General features: G+C 38.1%; 1 non-coding gene and 1 pseudogene across 1 annotated transcript; one reads left to right on the top strand and one right to left on the bottom strand.

The window, feature by feature from the left end:
* Window positions 1–613: 613 nt before the first annotated feature.
* LOC102500194 (tubulin-specific chaperone A-like) lies at window positions 614–2,728 on the bottom strand (annotated as a pseudogene).
* Window positions 2,729–11,946: 9,218 nt separating this feature from the next.
* LOC114006402 (U6 spliceosomal RNA) lies at window positions 11,947–12,053 on the top strand. Its single transcript, XR_003548121.1, has one exon. It is a non-coding gene; the product is annotated as a U6 spliceosomal RNA (small nuclear RNA).
* Window positions 12,054–13,300: the final 1,247 nt, after the last annotated feature.

Here is a 13,300-nt window from a genome sequence, read left to right as displayed (position 1 = left end):
GAAATGGTTTCATTCACTGCAGGCTGTCTGTTTTGGTTATCACCCAAGAGAACCAAAAGTAAAACCATCCAACACTTGCTTCTCCTTTTCTAACTTAAAACCTCCCATTTTGGGGGACAGCAGATGGTGTGGTGGTTAAGACACTGGACTACCATGGCAAACTGTAGTTCAAATCCAGACCTGGTGGCTTGCTTTCTCACTTTCCCTCTCTCTGTCTGTTTCTCTCTGGTGAGCACACATGCCCTATAGCCAAATTTAAAAAATAATGAAGATAAACAATTTAATAAATAAATTTAAAGAATTACATTTGCAAGAGAACTTGTCTCTGTCTTTGTAGAAGACCAATGAAGGAATTGAAAACCTCCTTTGTCTGATAGGTAGGTCCTGAAATGATCTACAGAAAGCAAAACTTGAATAAATCCATTCTGTTTTACTTATTTTTTTATTAGACAAACTCCTTTATTTGACACATTAAATATGCAAAGGAAGATATATGAATGGCATAAAAAGAATCACATTCTCATACTACTTGAAAACACAGCTGTGGTCAAAATAATGAATTGTATTATGGACCCCAGTATTTAATGCAAAAATAGCCCTGTACAGAAAAGCTTCAGGCTTCTAACTTCACTGAATCCAGTACTAAACGTGCTTCTTTATATCTTTAGCTTCTTCCAAATCTTTTTCATTTTCTAATATCTGCTGAAGATCCATATATGCAACTTCCAATCTGCACTGACAATCTGGGATCATCATTGGGGACTCTTGGAGGATCTCTGCCTGCTTTTTTTTTTTTTTGGAGAGATTTTCGCTATAGAGCGCGTGCTCTCACCAGACCGACAGAGAGAGACATAGAGACAGAAAGCGAGAAATCACCCCCCAGGGGGCATGGTCACGCCGCAATCCCTTCTCCTCCATTCTTCTCTCGGGATCTTGGGCATGCATGCACACGCGCCCGCCGTAAGTTTTAAGCCACCGGGTCCGGGACGCAAACCGCAGTCGACCATGTGGGAGTCCAGCAACATAGCCATTACGCTAACTGCTGGTTCCTTCTGCCTGCTTTTTAATGGCATAATTTTCCCCATCTTCAGTTTTCACTTTTGCAATCTTTTCTTCTTGTTGTTTTGCTTCTTTTTCATACATCGTTTTCTCTTTGACCAATTGCTTCACCACGCAGGTCTTGACTTGATCTGCCTCATGCGAGGATCATTCCTAGAGTGACGGGAAGGAGGGGCAGAGCTACTTATGTTTTTGACAAAGGAAATGGGTTTTTATTTAAGGGTCTCTGATTAGTGCTTTTTGTCTGATCCAGAAAATTAAATAAAGGTTCATAAGAGAAATCATGTTTTGTGAAATCAAGGTGATTGGAAAAAACAGCTCAGTCTGAAATGATCTTATTTAAGAAACACAAAGATTGAAAAAGTTTGTAAGAATATAAGGTAATGTAATCAAATAACACTCCTAAGACCCTAAAAATAGGTAATATATGAAACTTAAAAATAGATTTACCATTTATCCAACATCAATTTATGCCAGCACTGTGTTAAATGCAAGAGTCATGATTTTCATCTCTGAAAAAAACATACTTGAGCTAACTTTTAGTTTTGCATTTATTTAAACAGAAGAAAAAATAAACAAAGCTTATAAAGTGGAATAACACTGTCAAGGTCATTTAACTAATAGGTGGCAGAACTTGGGTTGGAATCCAAATTTTTCTTCTATATCACACAGTATTTACTACAGAGAAACAAGGGTCAAAAATTGCTTTCATTATTTAAGACAAAATTCTTAAATGTGGTAAAATCCCAAATGTGGCCTAGTATTCTGATATGGAAATATCTACTTGCAATGATATTAATAAAAACCAGGAAATGTCCATTGTGTTCTTATGATGAGTTTAGAAAACACAGTGTAATCACAAATAACAATAATAAACTATTCTTGTATTCAGCTTCAATGATTTAGAACCCGTTACTCTGTAGTAAAAGCCCTCTAATTCTAGTATAAACAGAGTATTCTGTTTATTCATAAATGCAAAGATCTAGAACTTAATTTCTGAGCCACTTCCCTACAGTAACAATCCAGACTGCATTTGTCAATGATAGAGACAATGTCAAACTAAGAATTCCCTGAAGATGTTAACGGTATTGACAAAATTCAACACGATGGTGGAGTGAAGCAATGTTAGGCCCTTCTAGGCACCCGTAAGTCCTAAGGCTGATTTCCTTTTAAGTCAATGTCTCTTCATGTCACACATATTCCCTAATGTCTGCTTGATGAAATATCCCAATCGTTATGGGGTCTATTTTTCTGCAGTCTTGCATAGACTACGCTGCCACGCCAAAACACAAAGCGATGTCTACCATGGAGTACTCGACCTCTTCTTAGTATTGAGAAGTATTTTCAGTGACTTCACACAGTCCAGATTTCAACACATGATTCCCAATAGGCAGAAGTGCTCTGCCCTAGGCTATATCCACACTTAATACTTGGTATAAGGTATAAGGTAATCCAAAAATGTAAAGCACAACCAAAACTTGAGGGTTTTAGAAAATTCCCAAGAAATTCCCCAATGACATCACTTGATCTGCAGATACTGGCTGCCAGTTTTAAGATTTTCTCATTTACCTGGTCAAATGTTGTGGAACCGGTAACAGTAAGTGATATTGGGGCCTGCCTGCAGGCTGCAGAAGAGCTCCTGGATGTACTTTGTGATCTTCACAAACATTACACCAGCTCTCCTCTTCAGTCAACACCTAGATCTTGTCACAAGGTTGAACAGGAAGTCCTTGAGCCTAGGTAGCCTTCCATTCATATTTTAAATTCTTTAAGGTCACTGTTTAGGAAAATGAAGAGATCTTTGCTAAGCACTAAAGCTCATTGTGATGCTATGTTTGTGCTTTCTGAATTAAAAGAAAATTTTAACTTTATTTAAACTTTTTGGTACTGAGCAGAGGCCCTAATACTTTTATCTAGCAGCCAAGACCAGAGAGTTTCCTGGAGTAGTCAGGAGACTGGTGGAGCATCCTAGGCTACTGCCCATTTTTCTAGACAGAGAATACTCCTATGAGAGATGCCATCCTGAGGGAAGAGGTGCCTGTATACCCTGGAACAAATAAGGAGCTTGACTGTTGGAAGAGAACATGCTTTGGGGCCCAAAGTCCTGCCTATTTGAGTAGTTTCTTTCCTGCTACTTTCTGGTTTCAGTCAGGTCCTATTGCAACAGGTAAATGTGAGCATAAGTGGGAGAAGATGCCACAAGGTCCTTCTTTCATCATCCAGATGAAAGAATAAGCAGCATTCTTCCCACTTCTGCACTGAGGCAAGACCTATTTGAGGACGAGTCTCCAGTAACTTGAGGTCCAGTTAAGCATGTCATCAGGCCACAGGATAGGAGGAACTCACAGTGGCCTTCAATGGGGACACACTAACAGCACAGGACCAACCTCAGGTCCAGAAATCAAAGTCCTCACTGGGAGACTTTTAAGGAACCAAAATAGAGAACATACCAGCAGTGGGATATCCAAAAATGGGCTACAGCAGATGAAGATGAAACTGAGTGGCTGTGTGGGGGACACATTCCCCACAGTATAACTGAAGTGTATTAGAAAAAAAATCACAAAATTGTGTGTGTGTGTTTTGTTCTGTGTGTGTGTGTGAGGTGGTTGTGGTGGCGTTGATACTGTTGCTGGCAGGGAAGATTCTAGATGTTTGGAAGCCTCCATTAATTGAGAGCCAGGAAATAAAAGTACTGACATGATTGGCACTGTTACCTTCTTTAGTACTCAGGCCTGGATATCATGGTTGTGTATGAGAAAACTCAGGATATTAATATGAGGGTTTTTAAAATACAAATAACATGGAATACTGAATCAAGACTGTTAATAAAAGAAATGACGTCTTTAAAATTAATCTTGCCAGACTTAGTTTTGTCCTTTTCCCTCCAAATAAAATGTGCTACATTACTTGGCCTTTCTTTTTTTCTTTTCTTTTCTTTTCTTTTCTTTTCTTTTCTTTTCTCTTTTCTTTTTTTTTCTTTTCTTTTCTCTTTCTTTTCTTTTCTTTCTTTCTTCTTTCTTCTTTCTTTCTTTCTTTCTTTCTTTCTTTCTTTCTTTCTTTCTCTTTCTCTCTTTCTTTCTCTTTCCTTTTTCTTTTTCTTTTTTTTTTTTAAGAGAAGCCAGACTATGGATATCATTATTCAATTGTAAAGAGAAAGTAAAGCAACAGTGATCTGGCATCTTATAACTTGCCCTGGGGATGATCAAACCTTTGCTTTTCTCCCCTGTTGTGATTCTTGGGAGGCTAGTGGACATCACTTTACACAATATGAATAAGATGTCCAATCACTCCACCTGTGAATGTCTCCCCCCTCTTCACTACAACAAAGATGGTTATCAAAAGTAGAACTTTTACCTGAGTCTCAAGACGAATGATTCAACCTCCAATATATAAAAGGTTGAGGATGTCAGAGGCTCATTCTGTCTTTAAGCCCACCGACAAAAGAGCTCTCCATCAGCCCATCAGGAACCCAGCTGTGACCTCCCTGTTGACAAGTAAGTGTAGGAAATCTATAGGCTTGGAATCACATGAATGATTGTGGGATGTGTGGCCCTATACTGAGAGTGGAAGGGAGGATAGGCAGGTCCCCAAGAGCTAGAACAAGCTCCTTGCAGTGCAGAGAACTCAGATTGTAATGACTCTCACTTTCGTTCTTCAGGTACAGGTGCCGGCCGTAAATCCAGTTGCCATCCTTCTGAGGATGCTCTAGAAGACAACTATTGCTGATACCAGGACAAAGCTCCAGAGAAAACCCAAGGACTCATTCAGTCTCTTTTTGCTGAAATTAATACACTGAAAGGGGAGCTGAGAAGGCTTGGTGATGCCGATGTAGCACACATGTGGACATTTATTCTCCTAAACTCTGGTTGTGCAAAGAGGCCCTCTACGTGACATCTTTCATTTGAGGTCAAAGAGGCCCTCTATGTGACATCTTTCATTTGAGGTCAAAGGGGCAGACTAGACTGTTTTGTGCATTTCTCTTCACTGCTGCTCCCAGAAAGTTTCCTTTTTTTTTAATCATGTAAACAAAATGGAACTGTGATTCACACCTCCTGGCCAATTCAGCTCCCAACTGGCAGGATTCTTTCTCTCTAATAAAAAAAAAATTGTTTATTCTATAAACTATTATTCTTTCAGACTTTGGGGGGATAAACAAAGTGCAACCTCAAATGAACATTCAATATCTCTGAGCATGTGCAGTACATTTAAGTAACATAAGTCCAGTGATTATGTTCCCCTTAATCTTTCCAAATGAGATGTATATTCAGTTTACAGCTCTCAAAGTAAAAATAATAATAATAATAATAATAATAATAATAAATTCGTGGGTTAAAGCATGTGCCACCTTCAAATGCAAGGAGATTGTTTTCATTTTGGTAGAGGATAAAGAACACTGGAAAGGTGATTGGAAGCCCAAACCCTAGGTCTCGTTTTGTTGGACCACCTTGATGCTGTCTGAAAGTTTATGTACTAATCTAGACTCCATTTGGAAAATTTTGGAGTTAGACCAGATGATCTCGCAGACCCACCCAGATAGAGCATTTATGACTGCACTAAATCCACCCCATTATTATTATTATATTAATCAAAATTGCTGTCATACATGATGTATCTAACATGTCCCAGATGCTTTAAATAGATATGTTGAATATAAACAACAAACTAGCAAGGGAGGTATTTCATGATCTGAAATTTAAGATAAGGGAACTATGACTTAGAATAAGTGACAAGTTGAAGTCATGGGTGAGTCTGGGAAGAAATACAAATGTACCATTCTCCATTAGATGTTGCTTAGCAAGATAGCTATGGGTTCTTACTTAATTTTCATTAACATTTCTGGCAGTATCAATCCATGAACTTATCCTGTGGTGGGGCATAAATTAGGGACACGAATGTGCTAGCAAGTCAAGTGTTCCCTTTCATTTTCGTGAAAAAGGGGAAAGGGGGGGGGGCCCTGTAAAAAAAAAAAAAAAAAAAAAAAAAAGAACATTCCAACATTGACAGAATAGGAGAAATGCTTACATACTGTGTTTAGAAGGTTTCAACTCATCCCATTCCTTTTTGCCATTACGTAGGCAAAAGTTCTCCCATGTGCAAGCAATTCCTGTTACAAAGACATCCAGGTAGAGAAAAAAAAACACGGCCAACTTAAAAAGAAAAAAAAAAAAGACATGATTTTACAATGAGGCTTACACGAAGATTCTGAAAGGCAGTTCATTCTGGGAACTACATGGCCAGAGACAACCCATCTAGGTTTGGATTTTTCATAACTGTCAAATGTTAGAAAACTCTCTGAGTTTACCTACTCTTCATTGGTAAGACTATCAAGACAGCTTTCTCCCTTTGGCTCCTCTGGTTAGAACCAAGAATGTCTTCCTTAGAGAGGTTATTCTCTCAACCTTCTTCTTACAGAAAGAAGATCTGCACTCATATCTGATTATTACATGCAAGAAAGGCTCAGCCCAACAGTGATAATTGCTTGGGTATAGAAAAGTCATCAATGGGAGACTTAGAGAAGGATCTCCTTGGCTACAGTCTAGTACCTGTTGAGTATTGAATTATACTGAGTAATTGGCACCTGTGATTGTCCAGATATGTAAAATGTTGCTGTCTTACATCACATAACACAATACTTAGAGGTACTTGAAGTTCTCTAGGGAGGCAGAAGAAGAAGATGCTACCATATAGGAATTTTAACTTTTAAACTGGATTACATTTTCTTGTAATAATTCAATTTTATAGCATCTTTCTTCTTAGGGACTTGCCTGCAGAGAATCTATTTTTGTCTTTTGGAGTTTCAGATGTACTTGGAAAATCTTCACTAAAGTTTTTGCTGATAATGCAACCTCCAAAGCTCTGCCAATTGGTACCAGAACCCTGTTTGACATTCTGTACAGAAAAGTGAGTATTTCCTCATTTCATCACTTGGTAGAGAAGACAGGCTCTAGGAAGTGGCCAGAATGAGCCAGATGTGCAATGCTGCTCCAGAATGAAAGGACTATATTGAGGAAAGGATCTGAGAAAAACTTCCTGGTAATTAAAACATTTGTTGTTTGTTTGTTTGTTTGTTTTGTCTCTCTTCTGTGGAGAACTTCTTTAATGTATTTTAAACTAGTAACATGTGAATTTTAGTATCAGTCTTTAAAAAATATATCCAGAGTGTTTGTCCATTCATGAGAGACAGAGAGAAAAACAGAGAGAGAAATCTGTACAAAAATACTCTTGCTGTAAACTTTTTCATTGTTCCCTTCTTTAGAGCACAACGTTGCAACATTCATGCACATGTGCTTGGCTTGATTTTCGAGCTGCAGGGACTAGGACTTGAATCATCTAGTTAGTCATGTAGGATCCAGCCACTTTAACTCCCATGTCATGGTGGGAAACGGAATTTCTTCTTCTTTTTTTTTTTTTTTTTGTTTGTTTTTTGCTATAGGGCATGTGCTCTCACTAAAAAGACAGAGAGGCAGAAAGCAAGAAATCACTCCCTGGGAGGTTAGCAACGTTGTAACCCCTTCTCCTCCATTCTTCTCTTGGGAATTTGGGCATGCATGGACATGGGCCCGGTGTGACTTTAAGCCAGGATTTGAACTGTGGAAGCCTAAATGGGAGTTCAGCAACATAGCCATTATGCCAACTGTTGGCCCCAGGCTGGTTGAGGAGGTACCAATGGCTTTGCTTCCATGGGCTAGCTGTTCACAATGGCATAGACTGGAGGGTTGAAGGTCAATGTGTCGATGAGCCAACCTAAGGGCAATTAGAAAGATTCTGAAAAGAAACCTTTATCGTTATTCTTGCCTCTGATAATTCTAGTTGTTTCTCTATATAAATGGTGAAAATAAACTAGAGAAAGAATTTTATTGAGCGGCCATAGAAAAAGCCATTATAATGACTTGAGCTAGGGGTTTTTCATTAACCTGTTGAATTCCAAGTATGTCAGGGACTATTTTAAAAAATAGAGTGAAAAAGATGGAGTTTCAATCCTTATTATGAATTAGGCTGATATCTGGCTAATGGGAGACAGAGCAGAAGAGGATGCTTAGAATTCGGTTGCTATAAAATGATCTATTCATTGTGGGCTGGAACAAAAGTGCTTCCCCAATTTGGGCCAGTGAAGACAGATAACCCTCATCTGTGTCACTCAGCACAGATTGGGACATCTCCCTACCATCTAGAACACCCATGCCACACAAAGGAATTTGTTCCCTATTTGAACGTTCCTTTTCACTTTCTTTCCTACCAGGTCTCTTGTCCATGTTCAATAACTGCCCCTGGGTCAGCAGTCACTAGTACTAAACGGAGGCAAAGCTACAAGAATTGACTGGGTGGGAGAAGAAAACTGTCATCTGGTTCATTTTGTGTGACCTTAAGAAGTTCTTGCAGTACAACAGGAGGGTAGTTCACACCATAGACAGCATGTAGCATATATTGTTGTAAGTTAAGGGCATTTCTTCCTCTGATCAGAAACCTGTCCTCTGGACATATACCAGATGATTTTAAAATACAAAGTGATCACAACAGAAAGGCAGAGAGATTCCAGATCACCTCTTTCTGCTTGCTCCTGAATGTTCAGATTGAACTTCAAGAATTAGGAAGAAACATACAATCCATGAGATGACTAGAAATAACCACAGGGCCACAAGAAATATGGGAAAGCAAGAAAATACCTCTCCTCCAAGGGAAAAAAATAACTCCTCTTCACCCACAGGCAGTTCAATGGGAATCATGGAAATGTTTGATAAAAATTTTGGAACATTAATAATGGTGAAGCTAACAGAGATGGAAGAGAGGAGAGACAATGAACTGCAGAAGAGAAAGGAGAAAGAAGCTGGTGAGTTCCAGGAGGTGAGAAAATTCTTGCAAGATCTAAAAGAGGAATTACACACTTTAAAAAAGGATCAAAGGTAAACTAGTCCAACCACTGTGGAGAACAATTTGGAGATTCCTCAAAAATCTACAAATAGAACTGCCATATGATCCAGCAATCCCATTTCTTGGCATCTACCCAAAGGACAGAAGAATTTCTCATTGGAAAAGTGCTTGCACATTGATGTTTTTTTTGTGGCACTTTTCACGATTGCTAAGACATGGAAGAAACCCAAATGCCCCCGTATGGATGAATGGATTGTAAAACTGTGGCACATATACTCTATGGAATACTATTCAGCCATTAAGAACAACAAAACCCTGACTTTTGACAGAAAGTGGAAGAATATGGAAGATTCACTGCTGAGTGAAGCAAACCAGACTATGAAGGAGAGACACTGTATGTCCCCACTTAATATATACCAAATGCCTGCACTCTATAACTGAATCTGATGGGCTGAAGGATGTACAAACATAAGAGGTGGATGCGAATGCCAGATGTGGGGTGTGTGGAGGAGTGGGGCCTGGGGAAGAAAATTTGGAGGAGGGATATGTAGACAGCATGGCTGAGACAGAGAGGTAGTGTAGTTATATTCTGATCAACTCAACTGGGGAAAATTGTTCATATATTGAAATAATCACCTGTAAGCTAAATAATGTAATTGAATGTATAACAAAAATGTAAATAAAAAAAGAATCAAATGGAACTATTAGAGATGAAGGGTATAATACAGGAAGTCAACATTTCCCTTGAAAGCAGACTAGATCGTACAGAAAATAGAATCTCAGACTTAGAAGAGAAAATTGCTGGCATAGAAAAATCCACCACAAAGACTGAGAAAATTGACCAAAAAATGAGAATAATAAACAAGAAATAATAGATACTATAAAATGTCCAAACATCCAGATAATTGGCATTCTAGAAGGTGAAGAGACTCATAAGGGCATTGGTAATCTATTCCATGAAATTCTGCAAGAAAACTTTCCAAACCTAGGGAGGCACTCATAGATCCATTCTGAAGAAATACAAAGGACCTTAAATAGAATCAACCCAAGAAGATCTTCCCAAGATACATTGTAGTCAGGTTGACCAAAACCACAGACAAAGACAAGATACTAAGATTGGCAAGAGAAAAACATCGAGTTACCTGCAAAGGATATCCCATCAGGCTAACAGCAGACCTCTCACTGGAAACAATGCAAGCGAGGAAAGAATGGGAAAACATATCCAAAGTGTTAAGGGAAAAGCAATTTCTGCCAAGAATAATGTACGTGGCAAGATTATCTTTCATGTAGGAATAAAAGACAAGAACACTCTCTGATAAACTAAACCTGAAATAATTTACCAGCACCAGACTAGATCTCCAAGAAATTCTCAATGTTGTGCTATATCCAAAATTTAAATTCAGACACACAGAAATAAGAATTCAAAAATGAAGAAAATGGCCAACATAATCATAGGGACAATTCTGGAGTTGAATATTATATACCAGAATTTAATTGGGAAAAGTGAACCACGATAGAAGATAAAGTACATGAGACTGAATGGGAGAAGTATAATTTTATGACTTTTTACTGAAACATTGCTGATTTTCTTTTAGACTTTGTTATCTGGTTGTAAGAATTTATGTCCTGTCTTGAGATATGTACCTACCATTTGAACAGAATTCTAACCTGTTTCCTGACTTTGAGTTTTAAGCAAAGTTTCATAGCATTTCTCTGATTTAAGTTAAAACTGGTTTTCTTAATAGCAACAAGTGAACTTACTATTGAATGTAGTTAGACTATTTAAGAAATTGTATGATTACTACAATGTTGGTGTGGAAGAAATGGAAGACAACTGTAGACACCAGAGATAGTGTGAGAAGAGGGTGGGAAAGGACAGAGGGGCAGAAATAAGGTTAAAAAAATACTAGAAACTAGAAATGGAAAATTTTTGATAATATGTATGATTAAGCCACTACACAGTATATTCTGGATGGGAAATCACATTTTGTGTTGTGATGATGCTTAGGGAATGAGTGTAAATTAAGTTTAAAAAAAAAAAACAGTTCCGAAAAATAAACTAAAAGTGTTTTTTCTAGAAATTAAAAAAATGCTTTAAAAATACCTACTAGATGACTGCAGTAAGATATATAGCCCCAGTTAGGTGCTACTTTATAGAATGTTCATTCTACTCACTGAGGCTTATGCCTAAAGTTGGACTTGTGTTCATGGAAATGTATATATCAGCTGTGCTTGCTATGAAAATATTTAGATGAACTAAGATCTTTAGTGACTCTCTAAAATGTTAGGGAAAAGAAGTATAGAAAGCAAACATAGGTACCAGAGACAGTGTAGGAAGAGAGTAGGAGATGGTAGAGGGTAAGAGATAGGTAATCAAGGATGGGAAAAAAAAACATACAGGAAACAAGAAATGGAAAATTATTTGTTGATGATAACATATATGTTGATGTGCTTGATTGAGCCAATATACAGTGTACTCTGGATGGAAAACCTCATTTCGTATGCTGTAGTGATGTACAGTGAATGAATGTAAATAAATACATTTAAATAAAAATATTATTCATATACTGATATCTAAATGGCCAAATACAAATTAATTTGCATTTTTGAAATATATGATTTTTAGGAAGTATCACTTGAAACATTGTATAGCGACCAGGCTGCATGTGGCTACAAGTCCCTTCAGCCAGGACCTTGGCTCATCCCCAAGCAACTCACCTTTGGACCTCAGGTTTGTGTCTTGGGGCTTTAAAAAAAAGCTTATGCCCCTCCTCATCCCATCTGGAGGTGGGTTCAAGTTACAATGCCAGACACCAGGGTGCCTGTGGCTGCAGGCTCTAATTTCTGGGATCTGTGACTCATCCTCTCACCCTCCACTTGTGTTTGGACTCTCAGAAGTCTGTGGTTGAATAGTGCATGACATGCATTGTGCACCTCATGACCTTTTATTTGCTTCTGAGGTGAAGCTAATTAGCTCAGTTGAAGGTTCACCACTCTTTAGAAATGGAGAGGACTTTTGTGCTCACTTCGGCAGCACATATACTAAAATTGGAATGATACAGAGAAGATTAGCATGGCCTCTGTGCAAGGATGACATGCAAATTTGTGAAGCACTCCATGTTTTTCATTGGTATAAACAACAGAAGAGAGAGTTGGCAAACATCTATTCCCGGCCAAAAGGAAACACTCCTACGCCTAGTGGGAGAAACATTCCCCTAAGAGGTTTTCAAAGGGAATACATCTTCCAATGGCTAGAAGTACAAAAAGAGCCTCAGGTCTGAATAAACAAGGAAATATGTCTCCAATAAAGGAAAACGCTCCTCCTTGTCTCGTAAATATGGAGGATGTTACCAAAATGACAGACAAAGAGTTTTGAACATTCATGGTGACCAAATTCTGTGAACTGGAACAGAAAAGAGACAACGAACTGCAGGAAATTAGGAAGTCCTTCCAGGATATGAAGGAAGAAATGGATACTCTGAGAAAGAATCAGGTGGAACTATTAGAGATAAAGCCTATAATACAAGAAATCAAAAACTCTCTGGAAAGTATTAAGAGCCAATTAGACCTTGCTGAAGATCGAATCTTTGATGTAGAAGATAAAACATCTGACACAGAAAAAACACCAAAAAGATAGAGAAAATAACAAAAAAATGAGGATAATATATGAGAAATACTAGACTCCATTAGACGTCCAAACATCAGAATAATTGGCATCTCAGAAGGTGAAGAAACTAATAGTGGAATGGAAAATCTATTCCATGAAATCCTGGAAGAAAATTTCCCAAGTTTAGAGAGGCACTCAACCATCCACACCCAAGAAATACAAAGGACCACAAATAGAATCAACCCCAGAAGATCTTCCCCAAGGCACATCTAAGCCAGGCTGTCTAAGACCACATATAAAGACATGATACTAAAACTGGCAAGAGGGAAACGAGAAGTAACTTACAAATGTCATCCCATCAGACTAACACCAGACCTCTCATCAGAAACAACACAAGCAAGGAAAGAATGGGAAGACGTATTGAAAGTGTTAAGAGAGAAACAATTTAAGCCAAGACTATTATACCCTACAAGATTATCCTTCATTTGGGAAAAAAAAGATTAAAATCTTCTCAGACAAACAAAACCTGAAAGAATTCGCTAACACCAGAGCAGTTCTTCAAGAAACTCTGAAGAAAGTACTGTTCCAGGAAGACTAAATAATCGACAGACAGGAACAAAGAAGTAACAGGCAACTAAGACAATGGCCAACTTAAATATTGGTACAGATCCTGTAACATCGATAATAACATTAAATGTTAATGGTTTAAATTCTCCAATCAAGAGACACAGACTGGCTGAATGGATAAAACAACAGAAACCCTCT

This window comes from Tupaia chinensis, unplaced genomic scaffold (genome assembly GCF_000334495.1).
Source record: "Tupaia chinensis unplaced genomic scaffold, TupChi_1.0 Scaffold147534_1, whole genome shotgun sequence".
In the NCBI taxonomy this organism is placed as follows: Eukaryota; Metazoa; Chordata; class Mammalia; order Scandentia; family Tupaiidae; genus Tupaia; species Tupaia belangeri.
The sequence above is the reverse complement of the archived record's forward strand: the minus strand, read 5'-3'. Positions and strand labels throughout refer to the sequence as shown.